We start from the raw sequence: 21,625 nt of genomic DNA, 5'->3' as shown, positions 1-21,625 counted from the left end.
AAAAGCGGTCAAACAGAGGCTACAACAAAATTACACAAATTAACCTACAACCCATGTGCAGATACGAAAATTATCATGATGAATTCTTATTCTAAACTTATTCAAAATACTAACTCGTCGAGACATTACAGTGAGATAAAGAAAAATTGCAGTCCAGTGTTGTATCCACTTACCCTAAACCTTGGGAATATTAAAGCTATATACCTAACTTGGTAATATCATGTGATAACATCGACTAGTCAATTAAGCGTAAGAATTAATTATACTAGGTATACAAACCTAGTCATTTTTTAAATGGAAACATGCAAGAAAAACTGCAAAAAATTAAAGTCCAGTTAGTTTGTTTCAATGCATTGCACACATGAACACCAAGTTTATTTCATCATACGGTGTATGGCCCCTTTAATACTGACCTCACTTTCCAATAAATAATAAATAATAATTACAAGCACGCAAAATATTCCCACAGGTCAAACGCAATACGAAATATATAATGTAAATTTTGGAATAATCGTTGGATGGTTGAATCGATGCTGGATATAGTGTTTGTATGCATCAAATGCCTTTATTTAATTTTGTCCAGCAGTTTTTGCTATCCATAGGAAACGAGAGTGTAGCTTGTAGACATTGTGTATTTGATAATGCCAAATAGTGGTGCCTGGTTATAGGTTACCTATCTATATGATTTGATAAAATACAGGGCCGTTAATACCGGTGCGTTTGGAGAAATGTGTCCGGGTAGATACAAGGGATTTTGCCCCGTGACCACGATACCTTCAGTAAAGTCAAGAGTTGGTTAGATTAAGAGCAGAAGAGATTACGAAGTAGGGCGTTTTCACCTCATGCAGCATATAAGTATCGTATAACCATGGTCTTGTTTGTATCATTGGGTCGTTTCCTTTGGAGGCAGGTATACTTCTATCCCAAGGACTCGCATTAAGGCGATGAATATTCGACTGAAAATAATGCCGCCTCGAACAGTTATACTGCTGACAACCTAATCCGGATGTCTTGTTATTGAGTTATAATTTATATGGTGACAAACACGGCTTGGTGAGGTGGAATCGTTCTAAAACATTGGTAACAATGCATTTTCATAAGGTCTGATAAGGGCATTATTTTGCATTTGAATCTTATGGCTGCCACGTACAATTGAACTTTTGTGTAACTTAATTGACACGCAAGCTAGGAAGCGTATGGGGTGCCCGATGGTGGGGCCAAATACATTGAATTGCATATCAAAGTTGACGCCTTCATAGTGACAGCAGTTGTGTTGGTAAGGGATGGAACTTGCACTGTTTTCCAGATAGTTTTGAAGCGCATTTAAACCATAACAAATGAAAAAATACGTCGCCTACGTCTTTGAGATTGTGTGTTTGTTTGTTCAGTGCAGTCAAAAGGTACTTGTTGTCCATAGAACAAATTATCTTTATATTTCCCATCCGTACACTAGTATTTGTGATGCAAGCAACCTGGCACCATTGGAAGGAACTAACGGTATTTATATTGTTTTTATTGATGTCCAATCCGTCGGCCAGTGAAACATATAATACGGTATGTGTAAAAAGCCTGCGGAGACCTGCAATGCTGTTAGGATCACCATTTTGCGTGGGCTCACAGAGGTTGATATACGCGACATGTTTGTAAAGGTTGATTGCCTTACAGCAAATAAGATCGGCGTTTCACATCATGCCATTTGGACATCCATTTTCGGCGATACATTCCTTTCACGAGATGTTATGAACATTTGTGTGGTTTTAAGAATAATAGATGACAGGCAAGGCGGTGGAAAAAACGTTTAAGATACAGAATTGAAGTGGAAAGTCGCGCTTTTTTAACAGCTTATCTCTCTCAAATTAAGGTATGTGTCCTAGAACATTTTCCATTTTCAAGGGCAACCATTTTCTTTTGAGCGATAAAGAAAATTAACATAGACTTTTCCAACAAAACTGTCATTGATTTCTAAGGTATATTGTTTCTATAGTGTCGACAATCATAATCTTAACCGAATAGGCTTGGACTGGATTAGATTGTCCACAGTGGTTACATTCTTCATTGATTATGAGAATTAGAGCAGAGTAGCTCGACTTGTTTCACATACTCTGCCTTAAACCAGTAAGTCCGGAATCAGTTGTATACAGTTTACTTCTTTCATTTATTCAAACATCTTAAAATGATATCCTGGTGTGTACTTTAGTATTATTTGACATGAAATATTAAGTGACATGTTGTCTAATACTAAGCATTTTCTCTTCAGATGTAAACAAAAGGACAAAACCCAACAGCGACCTGCCATGAAATAACTATCATGTATAATGGATTTCAACAAAGTTAACACGATCGCATTCTTTTCCCTTAAATTTGCATTAATATACCAATTTTACATTTTTTTTTTTATTTTTTTTTTGGAACGAGCAATCTTTTGGGTAAATATCTGCAAACCAGTCATATAAGATTGCTAACAAAAATCAGATCGTAGATTTTCATATTTCCGTTCGAAAATTAAAATAAAAAGTGATTTATGGCCTCAACAGTTACTTACGGTTGAAGAAAATGCATAAAACAATAGTTTTTGAACTATTTTTTCAGCAGTCTTTTATAACTGTTTTTGCCAGAAATAGCTCGTTCCAAGACAATAATAAAAACGATGTCAAAACGTTCAATCTGTTAGTGTGCAACTTTAAAGAAAAACAATTATCATATTTTTCGAAACCATTTATAATCGTTTCATGCCCGCCTCAGTGATTTAAATAGATCTTTAAAATGTTGCAGAAAAACAAGTCAATCACATTGATTTCAGAAGAAACTTGATTTAGTCCGTTTGTCTATTAAAGCAAAGAGAGATTTTCAGAGTTGAAATATTTATGTTGCTACATGAGCTGTTATCATTCAAGTTGCATGTTAAGCCTTCTCAAGCATGTGTTTTACATCTTGTCTGTTCGACTTACGATTATGTGACGGGTACTCCAGCTGATCAAACAGGTTTAAAGCTTCCTTGTTTCTAAGTGGCTAGGGCAGAAACTAGATTAAGGCTAGACGATTAATGAGTTTTGTGTTTATTTCGCTCAGTCCAAAGTACGTGTGAGGATACAGTTGCGGCCTGTCCCTATTACTTACATTGAACACTATGTAATGTGTTTCTATTAATGACATTAAGCGATTAAGATATACTGACAAAAACGTATTTCTGTTTCAAAATCTATCAATTATTGTTTTTCCCGAAAACAATGATCGTTTTATGATATTGATTTCGCTTATTTTTTCGAACACAAAATAATGTAGTATACAGTTGCCGCTTTACTAATGGTGTCATTCGGTCTAAGAAAGGTCACCTTCAAAGTTGCCGCAATATTAAGTTTGAATTGATTGATCGAACACATCCTTAACAACGGTACACGTTTATATGTAGCCATGGTCGACATGAAACGAGTATTGATTACATCAATTAACCGTTCAGCTGCTTTATAGTACAAACTATTTATTCCTTTCCGTTTTAGTACCCAAAGTTTAATCTTAACTTCTTATTAGTTCAATCCCAGTAGTCAAACATTTAACATTAACTCATACGATAACATCAGGTTATTCTGATAACGACAGCCTTACAGCAATAGAAATTAGGATGTTTGATAATTGCATGAATGGCATTGAATGAACCTGTATAAATAGCATAATATTTCAATTATAAACTTACTGTTACGTTTTTATTCTAATTTAAGAGTATAGGAACACGTATAAATATTCATATCAATACAGTACCGTTGTACCAAAACATTAACGTATACCTCAAAGTTGGCTGTAAAATCCCGCTATAGATATATGCTTTCTATCTTGTTTTGTGTTCCTCAATGTTAATGTGGACATGGCGTTAAAACATTCCACTGCCTTCATCATAACGTATTATTAGTTTGAATCCGCGAAAGCTTTTTATTGTAAACTTATACTACTTTTTACAGCCGGCATATAGTAGTGAAAGATGAACAAATAACCGATGGTATTAAGCTAAAACAGACAAGTAGATAAAAAGAAGGTATTATACGGTGCTTTTCTGACGTCCTGTATTCTTTTGATTGTATCACTGTTGGGGAACGGGCACCGGATATGGCTCAAAAATGATAAGTAAACAAACAAATATGCATGTGTTTTTCTTTTCTAGAGGTAAGATCTTGCTGTGTTAACGTTTATATACCTTATCCACAAATGAAACAAGTGTTTAAATACATAGCTAAAAGCTAAATTTGGCCTATGGCGTACTTTATAATGCTTACGATTTAGCAGACCTTGAAAAATGTGACTTCAAATTTGAGATGATCACCTCAAAACTCACAGAATTTCGACAAGTATTGTTATTTTTAGAAAATACAAAAATCTGAATCGAAGGCTTTTGCAAGCATAAGCTTAACTATTTTTATTGTAAGAACTAGCAATACAACTTTTAAACTGTTAAAGATATGCCCTTAGAAATGTTCACAGAGGTGACCTGGGGAATAGCCGTATTATGTACTGAGGATAGATTCAAAGTTAAGAAATGTGTACCGGGAATAGCATGTAAAATGGGACAAAACTGATAGTAACACTGTTTATATACAATATACATGCATGTCTTATACAAAATTTCCCACTGAGGTGAACATTTTCCCCCGAGCTTGCGTACAGCCTTAATTATTATCATAGTCTCGTTATTCTAAAAACATCGTTACTATACTCTGTCTACTTAATAGCTATCCCCTGTGCAATTTATTTGCTTCTTCTATCCTCAGTACTCCTTCGGGTCATAAAAAAAGTACGAAAATCTCCGTAACAACAAAACATATCGTATTGATATCTTACACATTACCAGATGCGGTTATTACAATAAAATAGCTCAATTCAGTTTTTATTCTTATTTTCTATTAATTTGTTGCTTTATGTTTGAAATTGTACCATATTATTGGACATTTGTGGGCGATCATGCAACTTTCGGCGAGAAATGTGCTATCATACGAAAGAGTAGACACATTTTCATGAAAGTTGTATAAGGTCTAACACTATGCAATTTCTCTTTAGAAGTAAACAAAAAGACAGACCTAACATCGATCTACCATGAACTAACTAAAGGATTTCAATCCTTTTATGCGACTGGGCACCAAAAACGATCGCATTTGTTATTCTTAACGAAAAACAAGTAACATATTATTTCAAAACCATTTATATTCATTCGTTTCGTGCCCGCCTCTGTGAATTAAATAGAGCTTAATATGAAAAAAAAAACATTGTCAAGTAAATCACATAAATCACAAAAGAAACTTTATTTAGTCAGTTTATTTATCGACGCTAAGGGAGTTCTTCAGAATTTATTACTTCTTGAAATATTTATGATGCTCAGCGGGAGCCGTAAACATTCAAGTGACAGGTTAAGTCCTCTCTATCGTGTGTTTAATATTGTGTTTGGTCGACTTTCGACAAAGTAAAGGGTACTTCAGCTCATCTCATACGTTTAAAGCTTCCTTGTTCTTTAGTTGCTAGGCCAGAAACAAGATTAAGACTTAACGGATAATACATTGTTTTGTTTTTCTTACGCTCAGTGCAAAGTCAGTGTGAGGATTCAAATGCAGCCTGTCCCTATAATTTACATTAAAGACTGTTTAAGGGTTTTTTCTGTTATTGACATTAAGCGGTTAAGATATAAAGTCATAAACGTATTTCTGTTTCAAAATCTATCAATTATAGATCTTTCCGAAAGATATGATCGTTTTATAATATTGATATATTATAAATATAGTACCGTTGTACCAAAGCATTAACGTATACCTCAAAGTTGACTGTAAATTTTTACATGGGAGTATCACGTGATCGCTAGTACATCGGCCGTACAAGATGGCAAATAATTCGACCGCATCAATAAATAAATTCGGCGTTTACGGATGGTAAATATTTAGGTAGGATCTTTACAATAGGCGAAGAGTACCCGCATTGTTTCACAGTTTACTCGCGTGTGTTTTGTTTTTCGAAGGTTTGCTTAGTTTAAGCCTGAAACTCGATACAGATTTTATTTATGTGCGTACATTGTCAGTATCAGTCTGATTAGTTAATATCAGAAAGAAGTGATATTAGCTGTTTATTAGTTTTCATGTTTAACAAAAGTTCTGGACAAAATTAAAAGCAAGTACATTGTCCGTACAAAATATTTACGAGTACGTTTCCCGGACGATTATTAACCTATTAGTGTTATTTACATTACTTTTTCTTCATTATGAAATTATTTCTTTAAACAAATGAATTTCATAATCAGATCTAAATTTTTGTTATTTTTATTTTAGGATCAGATCACTATTCATTCACGTTGAAATGTAACGATTGTGATAAGAATTTTAGACTTCAGCCAGCGCTTATAGACCACTTTTTTCTTCACAATGATGATAAGAAATACGTTTGCATATGTAATAAATCCTACGTCTAACGCCAGGGTTTAACTCAAAGCGAAGTGCACCATGGTAAAACCATCGCAATAACGCTCATGTCATAACTCATGCATTATATAGGTTCGATGTTTGAGCGAAGTGAGTAAAACTATATGTCTAATATTTCAAACGCACTTACGTTTATTTGGTAACCGATGCTATTAAGGTAAACATATTGTGTTACTTTCAAAGATAACAACATTGTAAGAATATGGCAAGAACACATGATGTTGTTCCTTATAAGTTAGGTACTTGTCGTTGCTTAAACTATCTAGGCTATGTACACGCTATGACTAAACATGTCTTAACTGTTTCTATATTAACTAAATATTGAGAAGATTGTTTGTATTTACTTTGCTTCCTTTTTATTACTGTTTTCATAACAAACAATATCGAACCAGTTACAAATATCCATCAGACCAATGCCTATCAATATCAAAATACGTTTTAATAGCAACATTTTCATGTAAAAGTTAATGCTTTTTGAATTCTTTGTTTCATTTAAATTAAAGATTCATGTTCATTTTCATTCATATACAATACGCCGAATCAAACTGCTTTGCGACCGCTCTTTGACCGATATTGTGCGTGATTGTTTTAACTTAAGTTCAAGCCTTTTTTGATAATGTCGAAAATATTCAATAATATTACTCAAAGTGTGTTTAAGCATGTTGACATTAGTTCATTGTATGTATATTGTTATTTTCATCCTGTGATTTGATCTCATTTTCAATTTCCCACTAGAAAAGTGTTGTGCCATGACCTGTCAATGTGCAACTATGAATTTGACTTTATATAATTTTGATAATTTGTCTTCGATTATAAGTGTTTACACCAATGAATATAAATGAATAAAATCAAAATGAATACATAATAGTTTCTTTGTATTCACCTAGTCGTCGGTTAACACAAACTGAATGTATCAACAAGCATTGACACTAATATTCTTGTGGTGTTAAAAGAAGACATCCTACGTTAACTATTTGACGGTTTCGAATGTCTTACATACACGTGATAACACAGCGACAACGATATCTTCAATGAAAATGTAAAACTAACATATTATACATTGATTCTAATTCTCACTATTACAGTTCAGGCAATTTCAATTGTATAAATCTTACAGACAATTTTTAATGTAACATTTCAGTGATGGCAAACATATCAATGAAAAATGCTACCGGTGAGTGTAAATTGTAGTTATATTTGTAGTCACAAAATCGAACTATGCACTGCATATAGCAAGTGGCTATATTCATATACTCTGTTTACAGAAAATAAATACATGGACATTTATTGTTAAATACTGCGAAGCAAATAAGTAGTAGAACAGTAGATCTGGCGCATACGTAATAAATAGTATGGTATTACCATAATTATGTTCGTAACAAAAACACCATGTATATTACATAATTATAATACAGTATAAAAACCGTTTAAATGTTCACAACTTCATATGCGTTTGATTTTATGCTACAGAATGAAACCCTGTGTGTGCATAGCTCTAATGGTATTGTTTCTAACTAAAATGTACCGTAGTGTCAGGTGAAAAAGATTATATATGTTATTTATAATGCTAGTATCAAGACAAACATACAAACAATTATTTTCTTTGATTAAAAGTTGAAAAAATAAGGGCAAATACATTTTTATTACCATTTAAAGGGACTGTACACAAGATTAGCACCAACAAAAAGTTTTTTTCTGTAACGAATCTTAGGACAATTATTTAATATAATGTGTTACGCTTTGATGTCATAATTGTAAAAAAAGTAACAAAATGTAAAACAAATTGTTTCGGATAACGGGTTCGGACCCGTGTCGCCTAAATTGCCTACGAGTGCTGTATCCACTACGCTACGAAGGCTTACTCTAAACGATCGGTATATTTAAGCTATATACCTAACTTGGTAATATCACGTGATAACATCGACTAGCCAATCACGCATAAGGAAACAATCTACTAAGTAGACATACCCAGTAATCTTTTTAATGGAAAAATACGAAATAACTGCTAAACTTAAATAAATTTAAACTATGTGGTACTTTAATTAGTAAAGTTCAATGCATTGTACATATTAATACCAAGTTTATGTCAGTTTTAGACAATTTTCTTTTTACTTGCAACTTGATTATCTGGTGCACAGTTTCTTTAAGAGATAGAAGTGACGTATTTCAAAGTAGATTTTGTTATTAGTATAAGTTTAGCCTGTTACGTTAATCAATTCCCATTTGTTGAAGTTGGCAGCAGCTTAGCCTGGTTACACCGTGCCCTCTCCCATCGGACACCAAGTGCAACCTTTTGAAGGGAGTTCCTTTCAGTGGAAATCGTCCCAAACGTTTTAAATCCAGATATTCTTGCCAGCTTTGTTGTGTCAAAATGATGGTTTCTGCCTACGATATGACGGTTTATCGGGTCACGCAGATGTGAATTGTAGCATTTGTGGTGAACATAAACATATATATGAACACAAGTATCATAAAACAATACTACGAGTACTGCGTATAATAAAGCGCAGTTTTGGTAACGTGTGAGCATTACCATAAGAGCAAAGTTTAATGTATATACACTTAGGAGCTGTTTTCTGATTGAGTACAATCTTATTGGATGTTACAGGTGCCAATAACGACAACGGCATTGTGAATTTGCAATGCTTATTACAATGGTATACCTTCAACTGATTTTAATAAGTAATTGAAAAATGCAAGATGACACTCATGTCATTACTTTGTGATAATGTTTGATGGTTTCGTCTTTCCACAATTTGATTTGTTGTTGAACGAGTTCTCGTGCTCTTTATCTGCCTTGTCAACCATCTCATTCACCACCTTTTTACTTGTACAGTAGCTGAAAGATCCTTGAATAAAAGGTAAAAATGGATCCTATACTCCTTTTCCCTCGGTAAAGTGGGCTTATGGGACACCTATTTGACGGTCATCCAAAATGTATATTCAGTATAATTCAAAAAAGGGATTATATTATGGTAATTTAAATGTGCTGTTATGGTATGACTTATATTTTTTATCAAAATGAAACATCCGAAAGGGCATTATTAGTCTAATGGCTGGCTTTAGAAAGTTTTACCGTTTACGAATACAGCGATGAAAGGATGGCACACTAGTATAAATATGTGTTAAGTACTGTCAAATATATTCATTGCAGTTGCACAAAACATATAAGTATTATCAAAGCGAGACAATATTTTCAGTGAAAATCTCTTAGACATGGCATACTAAAATAAGATGCAAACATAAGATAAATTACCTGTCAGGATTTCATCTCGTCTGAATTTGTTCAATCGTGTTGCCGATATGCATGCCGAACTCCGTTGCTGTGAGGGTTCCTTGCCCTCTCTTGCCGTGCAAGGAAACCTCCAAAAATAACGTTTCTCCTATCATGCTTCTGTATGAACACTAGTTATACGTTCGATTTCGTCATGGCATACTGCAACCACTTTGAGTCAATACTGGCTATAATTCCCTCCCAAAGCTGTATGGGCCATATTTTGTGTCGGACGTCTATGACACTTTCCGTGCTATAAACTTGACCATTAAGAGACGCAATGCATTTATATTAATTTCGTCACTGACAAGAACAGCTTCATTCATAAAGGTGTAAATATAAAACGGAAAAGCAATGATCGCACTCAAGGCAAACGCGTATTTACCTTTTCTCCAGTCAGACCCGCCACCCCTTTCAATCAGATTCCCAATTCAACTTGCACTGAAAAATGCATTTTGGCCATTGCAGCTGACATTGGATCGATGGCATCGGTTATCATTATCTGCGTTAGTAATGTCTTCTTCGATTTAGCGACTCTAAGCCACGCTTCATTGGAAAATCCGTCTAAACCCCAAAACAACCCATTCGTCTTGCACGAGTTAACAAATAAGTAGAATCAATGCATCGAACCTCAAACTGTTAACTCTCTACGCTGAATTTGGGATGATAAAACCACTCGTATTCCATTCCGTCAATCATAATATCTGTCATTGTCATATGCCACTCAGCGTATGCGTTAGGCCACTCATTCAGCTTGAATTACATTCAAATGTTCCTTTTGGATTTTGCTATGACTTGAGTGGCCATCTCTGACAAGAACACAGGTTGGTAAATTTTAGATTTCTTGTTTTTTTTGTCATAACACGTGGCAGTTCTCCAGGAATGATTAATACATGTGATCTCTCTCTTATTTTGACAGCATTCGTGTCAGACGTCTTTACGTGTCAGAGATGCAAGACTTTGCCTTGACTCGAAATATTGCCCAAACTTATCTGCCAGGATATTGTCCCATTTACCTGTCTTGTTACAATTTTCTGTTGTTCTCAATAAGCTTAAAATACACACGAAATCTTTCATTTGTAACAATTTTGGTAAAGCTTCTAGGTTATGAGGGTTTTCTGTGTAAGTCTGATTTGTCGTGTCCGAGAGGGGCAATTGCAAAGTTCCACAATTCTCTGTCTGATGGTTATCGTCTTCCGTGTTTGCTGTCTGTTCAAAATCAACTTTCCTTTTGTTTATCCCTCAATTCTAAAGCCCATTCCGTTTTATTTACATTCCCAGCATAAGCTTCAATTTCCAGATTCCCTTCAACCCCAGTCATTGATAGAACGTTTGAATTCAGGTCACATGTGTTCTGAACTGGATCAGGCATTACGTCTGCTAATGTGATGGTTTCCCCCGTAACCTCAGTTTCGTCGTTATTATCAGAAACAGGCTTTGGTAGATTCTTTGGTAATTTTGGTAGACGGTTACCGAAGTTTGTTGCAACAAGTTCATTTCTAGGTATCGTTGTTTCGCAATCACAGATGGCTTCAGTGTTCCAACGTGGGTGCTTGTTTATTCCCTTATGTTGGACAAAATCTGTTTTCTACTTAAGTTTTCTACAGCCTTCCACACATCCTTTTGAAGTTGATGAACCGCAAGCGGCTTATTTGCAGTCGTCCGTGTGACTATGTTGTGCCACTGCCCATCAAAGGAAACATATGGGGCATGTATAGCTTTACTGTGGCATTCGGTATAAACAAACACTGCAATTCGTTTCATAGTTTCCACCGTCAGGCTATATCCCTTCGAAAACCATGCTACAAGACCGGCCCGAATGTTGTCAGATTCCCAGCTACGATCTAAATCAGCTACCAAGAACACGACCGCTTCCGATGCCTTTTCTCGTTTTAACTCGTATAATGATATCTCGAGTTGGTACATATCACCAAGGAGATTGTTAAAATGTTCCCTGGATAGTGAGTGTGTTTCACGCTCTGCAACAGAGACTGTACATGCCTTGCAAGAAACAAATCGACCGAGAGCATGGACTTTCTTACTGGCCTCCGTTATTTCCTGCTTAAGAGATTTCTGTTCATCAGACAGTTTGGTAGGTCGTTTGGGTTTGTCATTACCATACAACGACAACGCCAACTTCATAGATTTCTTGAAGATGTCTCCATCTCTGTTTAATTTGTAGACTTTTGTTTTAGTTTCTGTCAAACTTACAAACAACAGGTATTGTGCGTTCAAAACATCTATTTCAGACACACACCGTAAATAATAGCGCGATGGAAACTCTTCATGTATTTTGGTTACTGGACACTTTATTTTAATCGCTCAATCGCAATGCGAGTTGAGTTAAGTGTTTTGTCTATCCGCAAGCTACCATCCGGGGAGACTGCAAAAAAACAGTATGCTCGTCGAACTGAACTTTGACTTAACCTTCTTCACACAAAATCAGTCGGTTCCAGTACTGGCAAAACTTCTACCAAGGAGTGTTGAAACGGCGTCGATTTCGTTAAGTGTACCATGTTCCATATTTGCTTTGGCCTGAGAAGATGGCTCGTTATCGGCAATCTGACAAATTTCTCTGTCAAAATGGTTTCGTTGCTTTCCTAATCCATCAAAACCCAGCACAGAATACAATGTAATTTCTGTTACCCGTGCCAGTCGTCTTCATTCCGCCTATTGTTCTGTCCTTTGTGGAATGAGTCGAGTATCGGCGATAGTTCCACATTGATCATTTGAACTCACATTTTTTTGTGGGTTCGGACGTCTATGACACTTTCCGTGCTATAAACTTTAAACCATTAAAGCTGCACTCTCACATATAGGCCAATTGACAAAAACATTGTTTTAACCCAATGAGATAAGATTGCTGAACAAGTGTCCGGTCCTAAATAACCTAAAAAAACACTTTAATTGCCCATTTTCCTTAACCCGTTACTAACGGTTTAAGAAAGCGCAATCGTCTATTTAAATCGTGGATATAAATAACGTTCGCGATCACGTGGTTATAGCATGTGACCGACATATGACTGCATAACTTCGAAAATGGCGAAGCGGAAACGAAAGAAAACTGACAGTGAAATAAAAAAGAACAAATATAAGTCGGCAGCAAAGACACAAAGCTAAGACAGTGAATATTGGAGCTGAAATTGAAAGGTGGAATGAACTGAACACAATTTTCGGCTGTCATAAAGACGATGTTGTAGCAAGAACGCTAATAGATACGTGAGTTTACATTTTAGGGAGCATTTCAAAGTTACAATTTAAGCATTTCCATTGTTATTTGATAGCATATGCTTTCGCTTATTATCAAAACAAACAAAAACATTACTAAAGGAAAAAAAAACGAATTATAATCGACATGCACAGTGTGGAAAAATGTCGCAGGCAAAAACAAAATAATTACAAAGACTACTGGTAAGTTATAAGTACTGACTCTTATTCATAGTGATACTTGACTAAAAAACTGCAGTCAGGAACTTTGTCCTACCCAGTATAGTTGCAGATAGCTGTGATTTTTTGAGTGCAAGAGAATGCCTTGTGAAGTCTGATATCCTTTGCCATAAGTTGTCTATTTCTCACAAGAGTTGTGTTTCAAAGTAAAAAAAAATTATATATATATATTTCTTAAAGCTGTACTCTCACAGATAAAAACAAAACAAAAAACAATGTATTTCTTAAAGCTGCACTCTCACCGATTGAACGTTTTGACAAGTTTTGTCTTGGAAAAGCCAATTTAACGTAAATATCAGCAAACCGGTGATATAAGACTGCTAACAAAAAACTGCAGAAAAAAATAAAGACAAGAAATGAAGAAAATGTCAAATGGTAACCGTGTGAGAGTGCAGCCAACACAATATGTATAAAACCTAAATTTTACCTAAAGTTTGTGCATACAATCAGTCAAAACATTCTTTTATTCCAAATTCAGATGTCAAAGGTGTTGAAAACAACAACAACAGCAAAAACACTGTCCAGATATACTGCAGAAGAGTGCATGAGAATTTTTCTCAACATAAACTTGTATTCATAATGACAGCTATTTAAATATGAAGTCGGCTGCAGTACTGGAACCAAAGCCTGACACACCTGGGCCAATCGGCACTATTCCAGTGGTTTCTACACCAGCAACCAAAAGTGTACCAATCACACAATATGATCCTGGGGTATCATCAGTTTCAGAAGTTAGCAGCAATGAAGGATTTGAGCTGTAAGTAATTATATGTGGAAATGAATACATTGTTACAAATTAGATACAAAATAAGGGATGAAGCTAGGCTTGTAAGAGAGAGTGATGTGTCCTCTTTGAGAATTGAATGCTTGAGATAATGAAATAATTCCTAAGTAATGTAAAATGTAAAACTACCTCAATTAGTTTTAAAGTTTAAATATCCAAAGGCTTTAGAAGTACACCCAAAACAGTTAATGAAATTGAGATCTATTTTTTGCTATTTCTAATTGTAATAATTGAAATCAAAATCAGACAATTCTGACACAATATGTTATTTACAAATGTCAAAACAGTCAATTTCAGGTGAGAGTGCAGCTTTAATCTTATAATCATATTACCTATTTGATGGATGCACACCAATTTCCAAAAGCATGTAATCATTTCCAGTGACATGAAATGAAACTTCTACTAAAAAGAGCTTCCTATATAATTTCAGGATTTTGACAAATTAGTTACTATTGTATTTTTGCTATTCACAGAAATCCTGGTACAGCTGGCATGAAAAGGAGGTTGATGGAAGTAACTGGAAATCCAGGGAAGGCAACAGCTAAAAGGTAAGAATGCTAAATTTAGAAGTTGTATGCTCATGGTTAGTGTTTTAATCCAGCAAAAGAGAATGGAACTTCAAAATCAGGTATTATTTCAATGTATAAACTTATTTAAAACAGATAAAACAGTGATCCAACACATGTGGACAACAAAGATAGATGTAAATTAGTATATGCATTTAAGACAGGATGAAATGAAACATATTGCGGATCAAGGAATTCCTTACAGGGGGGGGGGGGCAAAGGGCACAATTGGGTAGGGCGGTTGTTCTACTGTCTACTTTAACTATCAAGTATGATAACTCTATCATGGTGTATATAGTGCAAATTTTGCCCCCTCATCTTTTAACTGTTTAGATTTTGCATGTAATTAAATTTTACAGTGGTATTTGAACGTTTCATTAAAGCTCCTAATCCTTTAACTTAAAACGATTGGAAGGTCTACGAGCTGTCTCTGTGACAACTCTTGTTACTTTTTGATTAAAGTCTGATTAAATATTACGATTGTTTTGCTCGTACGTGATTATTTCATATAATGCATTATTCAAGATCCTTGCATGTAAATCTTTTAATAATTAACAAATATATTAATTTCATAGATTTAATATAAACATTTTCAGGACAGAAATTGAGATGTCATCAACTGATCTTGATGACTTTTATGATCCTGATTATTACCCAGAAGATCCAACATACCAAGTAGAAGAAGACTTTGATTTGTCAATTATGTATGTATCACTCAATATGACAGCCGACAAGGCCAACAGGTTGATTACAAATATGATTCTTTGATTGGAAATGGTCTTGTATTTCAATGAGTTTGATTGGCTGTAAAACATACATATTTGTTAATTTTGTGACAAACATCTGAGGACTGCATGTACAATGTGCAAATAGATAATCACAGCTTGTGTGTGCATATGACTTCAACAATTACAAAGTTGTACTAGGCTCATGAAATATCCAACTGTTATTTCCAATTCTAACATTTCTAACATTTCAAATTTTAAATGAAACATAAACAAACATATTCAAAATAAACAAATGACTGTCCTGTATTTGCTCGTCTATAGAGAAATCTAAAAAAGAACCTACTACACTTCTTTGCATTACCACAGTGCTAGCTATTGAATTGATTTCTATGTTAGTAATTGAGCTTCATTCAGATTCTATTGATTGTAGATGTCAAACAAAAAAGCATATATAATTTATAGGACATACAAATTTAGAACTATAGTCATATGCACAATAAACTAAAGAATTTAAAAGAGTTGAAAACAAACTTGGATTACTTGCATCATAATGTAAACTATACACAAGTGAGCATTGTTTTATCAGTAGAAATGCCATACCTGTACTCTTCCATGTTCACAAAACTCTTTCATTGGTACATGATGCAAATTTTAAAAACACTATTTTTTAATTACCTAGATAGAGTATTATGGCTTATCTACTTTATGTATTAGTCATGACTAGTAGCTGATCTCTTTGAGTTGCTCATGAAAATGATATTCCAAACTGTGGCTATTGAATTGTCACACATGGTAATATTGCAATGCCCTCGTTAGTTTGTGATTTTTGATAATTTTAAAGTTATGTTTATTTTGTACATGTACAGAGATCCAGATCCAGACTATAGGACAATGGATACTGACATATGTGGTAGAGAAGAGGATGTATTTGATATCACACAGCCAAATGGTCATATCCAAAATGAACTTCAAGAGGAAGATTTGGATGTTAATATTGGTAGATCTAATGTGAAACACATGAAACAAGTGAATGCAGACTCTATGAAAGAGAGGAAATTTGAGATAACTGAAAACTGTCTACTTCAACTGCTCGACAAAATTCCAGTGAAAAGGTGCCCTAGATGCCAGGCAGCTGTTTCATACAAAACAAAATCTATTGGCTCTGCAGTCATAACATCATGGTACTTATGATAAAAATAGCTTGTCAATCAGTATAAAGTTTTTTTTCCTCAGTACATGACATTGTATACCTCTTTTTCTCTGTTGTCAGCATTTTGGAATCTTCTTATTTCAGTATGAATTCACCAAAGTTAGAGAATTTGCTATTTGCTAACTGTTGAACCTACTTGATAATTAACCATCATAGGAAGAAAAGAAAGGTTTGTGTAATAATATGCCAATGACTATTTCAGGTTTGCGGAAATGATCATATGGTGTACAGATAGTGCAGTTCGCCAATGCTACCGAATGGTATCTGTGCTGTTAATTTCCAGGCATTGGCATCAGTATACCTTTCAGGAAACAACTTTTCAAAAATTGGCTTGTTCAGCCAGTTTTGGGGCCTGCAGTTTTCAAGTAGTGTCAGCTTCTATAGAGTTCAAAACAAGTGTGTGGTGCCTGTTGTAGAACGTTACTATGACTCACTCAAGGTAGACACTCTAAATGATCTGAAGGAGCAACGACTAGTTGTTTCTGGTAGGTCATGTTTTATATTATATTCTCCAGTTGCAAACATCTGAGGACTGCATGTACAATGTGCAAATAGATAATCACAGCTTGTGTGTGCATATGACTTCAACGATTACAAAGTTGTACTAGGCTCATGAAATATCCAACTGTTATTTCCAATTCTAACATTTCTAACATTTCAAATTTTAAATGAAACCTAAACAAACATATTCAAAATAAACAAATGACTGTCCTGTATTTGCTCGTCTATAGAAAAATCTAAAAAAGAACCTACTACACTTCTTTGCATTACTGATACATATAATTGTAAGAATTATTTTCAAGTGTAGGAGATGGCGGAATGGACTCTCCTGGACATTGTGCTCAATATTGCACGTACACTGTCATGAACCAGGCAGATAAGAAACTTATTGCCATGGAAGTTGTGGATAAGAGGGAAACAAATCTGAAGTCAGGGCTGATGGAAGCTAAAACATTTTCAAGAGCAATAGATTCCATGCTTAGAGGAGGTGTTGAAGTAGAAGAAATTGTAACAGATGCACATCCACAGATTTCAGCTTTGATGAGTAAGTGTTATATAATTAACATACTTAAGCTTAAATGTTGCATAATTGGTTATCCTGTCTGATAAATGTCTGTTAGGAATAGCACAAAAAGGCTGTTTTGTTAAACTTGATGAATATTTATGTGAAAAACTATGAAGTTGACCATATAGCAGTCAAATATGGAATGAATAATCTGTATAATTCTTGATTATAAAAATATACGTGCAGCTGCAGTAGAGCACGACTGTTTTAAATTTCCAGAAAAATTGAGCATAAATATTGAAAAATGGATCTGATCTATTATCAGCCGTTTTCTATTACCGTTTTTCAAAGTTTTGATCATTCCAAGTCCAAAAAGAAAGAGTTGTCAAAACGGTCAATCTGTGAGAATGCAGCTTTAACATTTAAATATCATAGCAGTAGCACCTTCGTAATTCGTACCTAGGCTACTGAAATGTTTTATGAATAATTTTATGACTCGATAATAATGCCATAAGAGCAATTCTTTGAAACAAAAAAAATATGTAACATGTTTCACCCTTTTTAATTTATTTCAAAAATGGTATGATTTGTAAATCACCCTCCCCCATTTCACTGACAAATTCTCTTTGCCTATTCTAAAAATGTATTATACTTATTTTTTCCCCATAAAATTTACTTTTGCAGGTGGCTATCGTCAAAGGATACGAATCATTGCGGCTTTGGGTGAAATATATCACTAACCATTTTTTCCACTTTGCAGAGTCTTGTAATGGTGATGTCCTTCATATAAAGGTTAGTAAATTAAATATTACTATGTTGTTTTAGCAATATATTAAATTATTCTTAATGGCATAGGTAAAAAGTACTTTTGTGGAGCCTGCTAACAGTGAGAAATATTTGTCACAATGGTGGTGCTGTGTACATGTGTGCGTCAGTGAGTCTATCCGTCTTGACTTAGCCTTGTCTGGGCTGTATTTTGAACATACATTGAATAATTTTCGAAAAACTTCTTATGAAAGTTCCCTATATTGAGGGGTCCAGAACAAACGTCTGTTTATCAAAGGTCAGGCTTACATCAAAAGTTAAAATGAGTACTGAACCTTGATTTTACTTTGTCCTGACCATGCAGGCTTAGATAAAAAATATTGGACAGAGGTACAGGTCTTTGATTGGTTGAATCTATAGGTGCACTTTATAGAACCTCCTCTAAATATTGCGCTTCACCTCTAAATTACATAAAGGTGACCTCTTATTCATTATCTGAATATCTGTTTCCGGAATGGAAGAGCATGTCAATCTGTGTCAAAGGCTCTTTCAATGGGCTGTAGGTTTTGCCTGTTGGCATCAAGTAAAAACCTTTCTGTTCAGACGGATGCCTACAGTCAAACACTATACATTTTACTGCATTGATGTAGAGTAATTTGCCGAGATGCACAACAATCTCACTTACAAGTGTTTGTATTTTTAGACGCAGTGGATATCTGTTCTCAATCGTATTACAAACCGACACAGATGGGCACTTGGTGAGTGTGATCACGCACCTATTGGAGAAGAGGAAGCCAGAGAAAAGGAATGGTTGAAGCCTGGCAGCAAGGTCACGAAAGAACTGGAAAAGCGGTAATGGAGAAGAGTCTTTTGCGGACATTTCCTTACTACATCACTTGCCAGTATGTATAGTCATCTGGTACATTACAACAGCTGTAATAAGTTTTTTTTAATAGAAACAATGCAGGCAATTAGTCTGAATATGTACATGAAATGTATTACTTTTGTTGTAATGATAGTAATTGTATTAGTCACCCAACTTTAAGATCAAGCTGTTGATGGGCTTCAGTTTATATTTCTTTTCACACATTTTCAGGACAACATCTGAATTGGAAACCTTCAACAATCACATTTTGATGTATGCGCCCAAGCGAAACGCTTTTAGGTAATTTGAATTTATTAGACGGTGCATATTAGTAATGATTAATGGCAACACAGACCTATAAACCATTTTGTTGACAGGAAAAATGAACTCCTAATGATTTTAAGGTCATACATCTGAAAGGTAATGTGAATTAATTGTAATTAGTTTTTTAGGGTGCATATAAGGATTATTTCAAGGGCGACACATTTGTTGATAAGAACAATTAACTTCTGAAGTTTCTAAGGTTATACAATGTCTTCCTATTTAGCTACCCTGTGTACAAGTGCAGATGACAGCTGGCTGCCATAGATTACATGAAACACATAAACAGATCAATTTTGTTGGATGAAAATGGAGAAGAAATGTATTCTACATTGATTATCTTCAAATCCTAAATTTTTGAAAATTGGGCAATTCATCAACTCGTCACATATGAACTAGTTTACCCGAATCAAGGCGTCAGGGCCCCTTCAATTGAAGTGTATGAGAAAAAAACAGCAAAAAAAACAACAGTAAAATTAAAATGCTCCTTGCTGTAGATAACCCGTTAATTATTTAGCATACATAGTATCGTGTTGTTTTCAGATGTAAACGCCTACATTCCAAGGCCGCCAATAACTGGACTGTTGTGCCAAAAAAAGAGCCGATGAAATACTTCTATATCTTCGACCTGTCAATGGACATAGCAAACGAATTATGCAAAGCAGAAACACCTCTGAGGAGTAAAGTTGTGCTTGGTGCTTTGGATCCGAGGCAAATTTCCAAGCACCTTGCAGCAGTGCCCCCACCACCATTCAGTGAACTGAGAGAACAAAAAAACCTCCAGAATTAAAGGAAAAAAGAATACAGTGTTATGAATTAACTGATGAAAGGAAATTATCATTACCATTTGTGAAGTGTATTGATTTGATTACATTTATTGGCTCGATTTTCAAAGAATAAGGAAGGCTATACTTCTTTTTTTTAATTTTCTTTTGACAGGCACATTTTTATATTCTTTTTACAAAGGGAAAAAAGTTATGAGAATGAATTGCTTCATTGTTTGGACGGACTTGTAGGAGGGCATCATCAAAGTCACCGTATGTATCTAATATTTTTAGTTAGTTTTGACATAAAATGACCAAACTTGGTATAAAGGAAGTGTTCATGGGGACCTTTATTAGGGATACGTTTGAGGCCACTAGGATAAAATCAATGTCTAAGTTACTATGATTGAAAAGATATTGTTATTGAATAACTATATAAGGGTGGACATATTGGGACCAAACTTGGTGTATATGAAGAGTTTATATGGACCTTTCATGATAATGTGTAGTGGGCCCTACGGATTATTGTCAAGGTCACTGTTGCTAAAAAGGAAATGAAATAGATAAATACTAAATAACATAAGTAAGAGCTGACATATTGTTACCAAACTTGGTATATAATACAAGTTTATGGAGCACTTTCATGGGATTGTGTTTGGGGCCTCTAGGATCAAGCTTACTATTACAATAAGTAGAAGAATTTAGTTAAAACTCTCGGTTCTCATATATTTTTTATTGTTTTTAATTCAGATATATATCATGATTGTGTTTTTTTAAGACAAAGCAGCAGCTGTCTGATACGATTAACAAAAATTGAAGTGTATTGTTTACTGCCATTATGTGTTGTATGACTTGATTGGTGTATACTGTTAAACATAATTACAAACATGGGAAAGTATTAACATTATATACAAGTTTGGATGGAGTTTCGTGCATATTTATTAGTGTAAATTATTATAAACTTAAACTGCATGTAAAGAGTTTTTGTTGCCATTGATTGTTTGCTGTCCGTCCAATTGAATATAACATGCCAAGAGGAGTGTTATGTTTCAGTCAGATTGTTTTTGTGTTCTACTCTTTATAAGAAGTTTAGAAGTTTACAACTGATAAACATTTTCCTTTTCCCTAACAGCTATGAAAACATCAGTCAGATCTCCATTAGGTATTAAGTTGTTACAACCTGAGTAAATTTTTTATTAAAACCACCATTTTCTCATTATAAGACCTAAAGAAAACAGGTTTTGGAATTGTTTTTCCTTCAATAAGTGCATAGTTTTACACCATACAATAAAACAAGTTTGCCATGCGTTTATCAATTTCGTCACCGACAAGTACAGCTTCATTCAGAAAGGTGTAAATAATAAACAGAAAATCAATGATCGCACTCGCGGAAAACGCGTATTTACGTTTTCTCCAGTAAGACCAGCCACCCCTCTCAATCAGATTCCC

General features: G+C 34.6%; 1 pseudogene; it reads left to right on the top strand.

The window, feature by feature from the left end:
- Window positions 1-12,051: 12,051 nt before the first annotated feature.
- Window positions 12,052-20,202, top strand: LOC128225812 (uncharacterized; annotated as a pseudogene).
- Window positions 20,203-21,625: the final 1,423 nt, after the last annotated feature.

This window comes from Mya arenaria, chromosome 3, assembly GCF_026914265.1.
Source record: "Mya arenaria isolate MELC-2E11 chromosome 3, ASM2691426v1".
Taxonomy (NCBI): Eukaryota; Metazoa; Mollusca; class Bivalvia; order Myida; family Myidae; genus Mya; species Mya arenaria.
The sequence above is the reverse complement of the archived record's forward strand: the minus strand, read 5'-3'. Positions and strand labels throughout refer to the sequence as shown.